Source organism: Musca autumnalis, unplaced genomic scaffold (genome assembly GCF_047663935.1).
Source record: "Musca autumnalis isolate F117 unplaced genomic scaffold, ASM4766393v1 scaffold_1, whole genome shotgun sequence".
Lineage (NCBI taxonomy): Eukaryota > Metazoa > Arthropoda > Insecta > Diptera > Muscidae > Musca > Musca autumnalis.
The window spans coordinates 279,417,832-279,427,923 of NW_027411644.1; positions in this window are offsets into that span (position 1 = coordinate 279,417,832).

A 10,092-nucleotide genomic window follows, 5' to 3' on the forward strand; every position below is an offset into this window, starting at 1 on the left:
TCACGACGGGTTCGGGTATTAGTCTATTGTTATGGTCTATTTTCTACCATGCGCTACTGGTTTTCAACTACGGAACAGCTGACCCGAAGGCCCAGTGGAACAGCTGACACGAATGCCCTGTGGAACTGCGGACCCGAAGGCGCAGTGGAACAGCTGACCCAAAGGCCCTGTGGATCAGCTGGCACGAATGCCCTGTGGAACTGCTGACCCGAACGACCAGTGGAACAGCGGACCCGGGTTTGGGTATAAGGATAGAGCTGGAATCCTTGAATTTGGAACTAAGATTGCTATTAGGGCATAGGATTGAGGTATTATTAGAAATTCGTACTTATGGGTACGAAGCGTACTAAATTTGGTACAATTTGTATTTGAGCTAACGGATAGAGCTGGAATCCTGAAATTTGGAATTAAATTACTGTTGGGCTATAGGATTGAGGTAGTTTTGGAAATTCGACTTGACTTGACTTTTTGACATTTTTCTTCAAAAATGATTTCCTGTAGTGAGAATAAATAAAAATTTTGCCTATAAATACCTAAAATAACATTAATTAAATTTTATTACTTAAAAAAAATTGGAAAAATTCTACGAAACGGAAAAGCAATTTTTTCTCACAAAAATATTTCCTGTTGCACGAATGAATGACCTTTGCCCATAAAAAACTACACCAACTTTTATTCATTTATATAATAATTGTTCCACAAACATCCCAGAAGGGACAAGGGAGACTTCTCTCATATCAATGAGTGCACCCCGATTCATATTAGCTCAATGATATGGGACCTACTGTTTATCGCCGAGTCCGAACGGCGTGTCTAAGACACCACTTGTAGAGAAGTTTTACAAGGCTGAAATACTCAGGAAATGTCGCCAACATTACTGAGGGGTATTTTGCCACCAATGAAAAGTGTTTGATGTTGACTGGCCGGGGAATCGAACCCACGACCTTTAGCGTGCAAGGCGGGTGTGCATACCATTGCACCACGGTGGCACCCATTCATTTGAGTACTGAAAAACGTCCCGCCCAAACCACTTTTAATTTTTATGATATATATAATAATATATATGTAATAATATAATGAGAAAATTAGTGAGAAACTGACTTTTGTGTTATTTCGTGTGCCTCTATACCTTGTTTTCAGTTAAATATCTGCTTACAATGACTTTAAAATTTTTCGAAACTTCTGAAAAAAAAACTTTAAAAGATTAACCATTAAAAGTACTAGCGACTACGGTTATCGGCTCAGATTTACCATATTTTTATACCCTCAGCATTTATGCTAACGAGGGTATATACACTTTCATACGGGCAAAATGTGCCTCAACGAAATAATGGTTTTAGACCCCAAGTATGTTTGGACGAAATCCGTTTCAGACAATTTGGAGTCAATTTAGCAATGTCCGTCTGTCGGGCTGGCTGGAGCGCACGATAACTCTCGAGTGGATCAACCGATTCGGTCCAAAATTTGGCTTTCGTAATATTTTGCCCAAACTTAGTTTAAGTTCGAAGATGGTCTATATCGGTCCACTCCTTCCGGTACCTCCTCCACAAAAGTTCGAAAATGTTCGGAAAATTTGTGCGCACGATAACTCTTGAAGGAAGTAACCGTAAAAAAAGTAAATGTATGGATAAAATACTTTACACATCGTGAAATTTCTACCAGGCTTAGATAAGGTTTCAATATGGACTCAATCGATCCACACCTTCGGGTACCTGCCACACAAAATTTCGGATAAGTTCAGATTAGAACCTGCTCTCAAATCGCTTAAATTTTTGTTGCAACAGCTTGTATTCACTGCCCCCTGAGAACATAGCCTGAAAGATGCAAAAAGCCTCTATGAAACCGTGTGTAGTGGTTGGAACGCAAGATAACTCTCGAACGGATTTGCCGATTCGGTCCAAAATTTGGACTTCGTAATATTTTGTCCAAACATAGTTTAAATTCGAAGATAAGCCATATCGGTCCACTCCTTCAGGTACCTCCTCCACAAAAGTTCAAAAATGTTCGGAAAAATTGTGCGCATGATAATTCTTGAAGGGAATGACCGATGTAATCCAGATATAGATCAGGTTCGAATATAGACTATATTTGTCTACTCCTTCTGGTACCTCTCACACAAAATGTCGGTTAAGTTCACTTTAAGACCTGCCCTCGAATCACTTTGATTTTTGTTGAAGCGATTTGCATTCGCTACCTCCATTACGACGGTAAGAGTTTCTTCAGGGGCAAGTGCATATTTCTTTGGAAAACAGCCCGAAAGGTGTAAAAAACCCCTATGCCACCATATGTGGCGGTCGGAGAGCACTATAACTCTGGAACTGTTCAAGCGATTTGGTCCAACATTTGGTCTTCGTCATATTATATCCAAACTTAGTTTCATGCGGCAATGCCGGTCCACAACTTCTGGTACTTCTCCCCAATATTTAAAAATTTCACTAAAATACTAGTACGATATCACCAATTTGGTCCAAGCTTTGGATCTCCTAATATTTTGTCAAAATTTAGTTTAACTTCTAAATTGGCCCATATCGGTCCTCCCTAAGGGTACCTCCCCACAAAAGTTCAACATTTGTGTCTTAGAGCAGTTAATTCCTAATCCACATTTTTGTCGGCAAGTTGAAATGTCCAAAAATGGCCACAAAATTCTGAAGATACCTTAAATACATTCGATCTGTCCGTAGGTGAAAGTTTCAAAGCCGACTGGCACTTTTTTACTTGTTCTTGATTATTCTGTGCAAAAAATTCAATTTTTTATTCAGAATGATGGAAAAAACCGAGTGATTTATGAAAGTACTAAAAATCTAAAACACTTGTATAGGCGTTTTTAATGTTTACATCGGGAAGTAACCAAAGTAGGCGGGGCAAGTTCCACCCATTTCTATTTTTTTCTCGAAATATTCGAATTAAGATTCCCAGCAATCCGTGCATTTTAGGTGTGTAGTGTTTTTAGCAACTTTATTGAGGAGGATGTGGGGAATACTTTTTGCTAAAAATATTTACCCTCATACGCTTCATCAAAGCTGTCTTTTTGGTCCTTTTTTAGAAAATCGTTCAAAGACTCTTCTAAAATGCGATCATATTAGATCAAAAAACTTTTACAAAATTGTTCGTCATAAAATTTTACTTTAGGTCTCAGAATACACCAAATGTATAAAAGTTGTTTAAACGCCACGGATCTCTAAAAATTTAAAACACGTTTTAGGGTTAAAGTCGTACTTCATCTGAGTATATTCAAAATTATACCACAACACATAATTTTATAGGGATGGCGTCAAAGACAAAAACATTCTCCTTCAAATTTCACTGTGGGTCACCAAAAAATTAGTCCATATTTGCATTTTATATCACAATACTATCCGAATCAATTTTGCCGAAAAATCACTAAATAATCTTCCAATTTTTGATGAAATTCGTTCCTCCTTTATTTTGGGTTGATGCATGAATGTAACATGAAACTTAGTTCTTAGTGAAAAAGGGTAAAAGAAAAAAAATTCTACACAAAATTTCACTATGAGTCTCAGAACAAACCTTATATATGAGGATAATCTTTGTTATGAAAATTATATTACAAATTTAGATAATATAGGATCCCAGCAAAATGTTCGATGCCAAAGATGACATTCAATCATGGGTGCAAGTGATCTAGCATGTCATCTTTTTAGCATCTTCATCGATGAATTTTATATGAGCGTGGACCCCAAAAGATGACGTTCTTTTCTGGATCCTAAGCATGTCATTTTAACCAATGCGTTGACATGTCATTTCCACCAATGCTTTGGCATGTCATTTCCACCAATGATTTGACATGTCATTTTCACCAATGCTTTGACACGTCATTTTCACCCATGCTTTGACATGTCATTTTAACCAATGCTTTGGCATGTCATTTTCACCAACCCCTTGGCATGAAATTTTCATGTCTTGTTTGGAAAATGGAAATGCTGTATTGAAATATGGTTTTCATGATAAACAAAACTCTTTATTAATTCAAACGAATTCATGAAATAGCTACAATTAATTTATCAGTTTAGGTTTTCAAAAGTTTACATCAAAAATTGCAATGTGATCACCACCGCTGCAACGCAAAAGATTACTTCCTCCGTTCTCCGCAACTGATATTCTTTCATCTTACAAAAGGTTTTTTCAATTATCTTCCCATCACCAGTTCAGATTTCAACATGGACTCCAAATGCACTCCTTTAAGTATTTTAATTTCGTAAATTGCTTTTATTTTATAATTTTGTTATTTTATAACAACATTTTGGTAATTTATACTTTTTGTTTAGTGACGGAAATATGTAGGGATCTACAACCCGGCTTGCTTTAGGGATCTCTAAGAACAAAATGTAACGAACGGGGAGGAGAGACTTTTTATGGAAAATACCATTCATGCTTAATTAATTTATTTTTAATTGTTTCTTTCCAAAAGTAGTTTCTTCTTTATTTTCAGATTCTTGTTACTCTTCGTTTCGGACTTTTTTTCAAATTCCAAGAAGCGAGATTTGATTGATTTCATTCTACATATGTCAGATTTAGAACAGACAAGGGAACTTTTAAAATAGCAATGTGTGCAGTCCGATTCTATTTTTAGCTCGATGGTTGGGACTTCATATAATACCAATTGTTTAGAAGTTTTAGTTGTTTGATATGCAGGAAATGTAAGACAACATCACGACGACAGTTCTAACAACTTTGGTCTGTTCCAGAAACTGCAAGAATCTACTTATTTATACTACGATAACAATTTTTCCTTTATGTTATCGGAAAAAATAGTAAAAATTCGTAGATTTTTGCAGTACTGGAACATACCAAAATAAAAATAAACAGGTGCGTAAATAAAAACACAAACATCATCTCTATTGGATCGATGGAATGGGTACAAATGCTGATGAAAAGATCGGATCTTTCACGACTTCCTTTGCATTGGTTCAAATCCTAATGAAAAGATCGGATCTTTCACGACTTCCTTTGAACCAATGCAAAAGATGACATGAAATCACGTCATCGCAAAGAACCCCTTCCGTCAAATTTTGCTGGGATGAAATTATTTGATTAAATTTTGGACTGCATATTATACATAATTCTATACTGAGTCAAAATCTCCGACAATCTTTCACTTTTGGGGGGATTTTGGTAAAAGGAGAAATGTTGCAAATCAAATTTCACTATGTGTCTTCGAACAGAAGATATCTGTAACCTAACATCAACTGGTCAACCGATTTGGTCCATACATTGCACCTCGTAATATTTTTCAAAACATACAGCTGATGGAGTCTGCTGACTATTTGGAGAAGGTCTATTTTTGCTGCTTAAAGGTTGGCAATAATAAAATCTAACAAAACTAAACCCTTTAGGCTAAAAAATATACAATAATTTGTTCCCTTTGAAATATAACCACCCTTATGTTCAGCAATTGTTCGAATAGTGGCTTGTTTATATTTTTTTACTATATTTAACATATTGAATCTTACAAATTACAGCAGAGGAAAGAAAAGAGGAGAGAGGCATTTGCCACAACGATCAAACAATGACCATTGCAATGGCACGAGAACAACAACAACATCAAGCGACACTGCTGGCCTGCTTGCATTGAAGCCACCGCTGTTTGTTTTTAAGTCGGCGTTGGTGGTTTGTTGTGAAATATGATATTGTTTTAGTTATGCATTTCCTTCATATTTTGTCTGACACTGTGTGACAATATGTTTATGCTACATTGTTACACTACACCTCCCCTTTTCGGAAAAATGTTCATATAATTTTTGAATTCTGTGGACATTCTTTGTAAACATAATTTGTTAGTATTCTTAACACATACTGGTATACCATGCAATATTTTTAGTACAATATTTTTTATACGTAGTACTTAAATTTTAAAATCTTAAGTGCATTTTAATGATTGTTTACATATATGATTCAAGTGTATTCTTAATTGCTATTATTTATACGTATGTTATAATAAATTATGGGTCATAAACTGTAAGTTTATTTGTATGAACTATTTGTTCTTTCTTTGTCACATCTATTGGATCCAATTTGTGGCTAACTTCATCCCGTAGAAAAATTTAATCGCCAATTTTTATATTATAATCTATAGTTTTCTTATCATAGATGTCTTTTTGTCTTAGTTTATCTTCATCTTTATTTGCTAATTCGATTTTCGAATGTAATCGACCATTCAATTACACTATGCAACACTGAAAATGCAAACAACTTCTAGTATGCATTTTTTGAAAGTGCATTTTTAGACTACAAAAACCATAGTAGGGTTTTGTCTTGTCAGAACCAGTTCGGATTTTATGGCCTCATCTAAACCGGGCTAAATCTATACTTTTTTGCATTTATCAGGCCTTTATCTCAGAAACGAATAGGAATTTGGCTTTGCTGTCTTTAGCAATATTGTAGCCCTAAACTAGTAGAATTTACCTTTTGAAAAAACCACATAAGAAAAACTCAATCTAGGGCATCCAAATCTATAAAATATAGAACATTTTACATAATTGCTGAAATTCTGGTCAGTATCGGCTAAACTATTGGGACTTGAACAAGTAAACTTTTGCAAAAATCTTCCAAATAAAGTTCTCAACAATTCTTTAGCACATTCCGAAACTCTAAACCGCTTACTTCATGTTGTTTCAGCGGTATTTTGCATCATATCTTTTACAACTCGTATTTCAAACACAGTTCACACCAACAGTTTATTCTCGCATTTCGGATTTCACTACATTATTGACATTTTTATTAAATCGTCGTTGAAAAATGTACTGAAAACAACGGCATAGAGGCATTTTACAACAGTGGCATGTTCTAAAGAGTTGTGTATTACATTCCAGGGAATATTTTTCCAAAAGAAAAAATTCAGAAAAAATTAACGGTTTTGGAGATACGGTGCGAAATGTATAAAAATTGTGGAATTTTTGCATATATTTTGAAATTTGAGGCAATAAATGTGGTTTTTCGAGTTCATTATTTCTCCAAATATTTTATTCTTGTCCTTATCTACAAATTTGCTTCAAAGTTCAGAAGAAGATTCGCATTGGTTTCAGAGATATAGCCCCGAATTTCTTTAAAAACTCAAAATTTAACCATGTTTAGATTGCGCCATAAAATCCGAGCTGGATCTGACACAAGAAAACCAAACTAGGGTTTCTAGTCGTTTGGGTCTGTACTTTCAAAAAATCCTCAGTTCGAATTGTTTGCACAAGATCACCTTAAAAATGTTGCACAGTGTAACTCTCCAACGGATCTGCCGATTCGGTCCGAAATTTGGCCTTCGTAATATTTTGTCTAAACTTAATCAAGTTCGATGATAAGCTATATTGGTCCACTCCTTCAGGTACCTCCCCAAAAAAGGTCAAAAATGTTCCGAAATATTTTACGCACGATAACTCTTGAATGGAGAGACCGATTTGGTCCATACATTACACATCCTTATATGTCTACCAGATATAGATCAGGTTTAAATATAAACTATATTTCACCAATCCTTTGGGTACATCACACACAAAATTTCAGATAAATTCACTTTAATGCCCGCTCTAGAATCACTGTGATTTCTGTTGAAAAAACTTGCATGCGCTGCCTCCTTTACGCCGGCAAGAGTTTTTTCGGAGGCAAGTCCATACTTCTTGAGAAAATAGCCTGAAAGGCTATTTTGGTTGGATCGCAAGACAACTCTCGAACGGATCAACCAATTTGGTCCAAAATTTGGTCTTCGTCATATTTTGTCCAAACTAAGTTTCAGTTCGAAGATGGGCAATATCGGTATTTCCCCCAATATTAAAAAAATGCCACAAAATGGTATGCACGATATATTTTGAACGGGGCAGCCAATTTGGTCCAAACTTTTGATTACCAAATATTTTGTCCACATTTAGTTTATTTTCTAAAATGGCCCATATCGGTCCTCTCCTTAGGGTACCTCCCCCACAGAAGTTCAACATTTATGTCTAAGTGCAGTTTAGGGTCTGTTCGAAGATCCTTGGGAAATGTATACCGATGCTGTTCGTTGTGGTCCCGTTTACAGCGAGATTATGTTTTCCGTGGACAATTCCATGCTTCCTGGTATACTGATCCAGAAGTTATACTGTGACCCACTAAAGTGTCCAGTGGGCGCAAGGTCCACATTTTTATCGGCAAGTCCAAATGTCCAACAAGAGCCACCAAATTCTGTACGTATATGAACGTTTCGATTCATATAGGCTTAGGATATATCTTTGTCGGCAAAGCCGACTGATACTTTTTTACTTGTTGTATTTTCCAATAATAAAGATACAAATAAATAAAAAAAAAAATACAAAACAATTTTACAACTTTTTTTTCTTAAAAAAATTATCATTTTAAAAAAATTTACTGAGGGGGGTGCTTTAGTTTTGGCCGACACTGTACATCTCATATCGCTGAGTGCACACCAAGACAAGTTTTTCATGGCTGAAATGCTGAGAAAATGTAAGTCAAAATTATTCTGAGGGGATTTGCCACCGCCGTAAATGAAGATATTCTGGTCAGGTATTAAACCGCAGACCTCCTGAGTGTAATGCGGGCATGATTACCTCTGCACCATGGTTACTCTATATTTGTATAAGTATAGTTTTTTTATATTTTGTTGGCAGAGGTGAACACTCCTTATCTTCTGGCCTTCAACTAAACTGCCTCACCGACATAGAAAACAATGTATCTAGAATATCAATGCTAATCCATGCTCATGAGCTTATTAATCTTGTCAAAAGGTTGATAGAATTAAAAACTGATTATGGATTACATATTTTTTCAAACTAAAACTAAAATGCATCTCTTCATAGAAAGTGCATTCATCTCCGAATAATGAAGCCGTTCTGACTATGGCGATGATGTTGATGTACCCAAGGTACACATGTGTATTGCATCCTGTACAACATCATGTTTTACCAGCAAACTTGAACGTACAACATATGTTCGATAATTTAATAATGACACGTTTTTGTTGTTGTTGGTGCTGCTCTTGTTTTTGTTAATTATAAATAGTCCTTTACCATAGAGACTGTAACATAATCTGAAACTGCAACTAATAAAATTTACTTGTAACTTTCTGTTGTTGATAAACATGCCAACCAACACTCACCCGCACACATACCGACACACACCAACACATAAACAATTTAAACTTTGCCATAGAGTCACAAAAATGCATCGTCGCATAAGACTTGATAATGAAATTAACACATAAATTGGAAAGCACTCAATATGTGTGTCACACACACACGGATACACACAACTCTATCCTTGCCCTGAAATCCCTTCGCTACCCCCATCAATCCCTTTGCCGAACATAAGTATACATATAACTCTTGTTACCACCAGTTCTGTAGAAATATTTTTGTAGCTTTTGTGGCCATATCTATGATCACATATTGGCTTCCATGCACTTACATTGCTTTGCATCTATGCACATTGACTTTGGTTTGGTAGGTAGTTAGTGGCAACATTAGCTTAAATTACACCTAGTCAAAGTTCTGCATTTGCCATTGAATGGCAAAGCAGTGTTGCACCAGGCAGCGGCAGAGACCGAAACAGAGACAGAGGCATGCATGCAACAACATCTTGTCAACGGTGAGAAAACAACATCCGTGCTGACTATTTCCTGTGGCACCATCTAAACACGTTGAACAGGATGTGTGCATTTTAGCACAGACATACACATTCTCTCAGGTACTCGTTACAGCATGTGAGTGTGTCGGTGTTAGTATGTGTGGTTAACAACATCAACATATGTACATCGAATATAACGCGAATTCTTCAAGGCACTGATAACCTAAAAAAAGAGAAATATTAAAGCATTCGAAATGATAGAAGAAGAAGAAGAACGTGAACGTATGCATTTTGCCAATAAATTTCGTTTGACTTTTTAGGGAATTTGGAAAAATTTAAATTGAAAGTGATATGGCTTAGGGAAATAATGATATGCCTTTGATCTCAAGTGGTAACTATAATAACGCCTTCATATGGGGTCTATATGAAGGCGTAGAACTATACCGAAACATTTCTGGGGAAAAGTTTTATACCAGCAACGAAGATTAAAGATAAAATTTCAGCCATTTCTGAGGAATATTGAGGCAA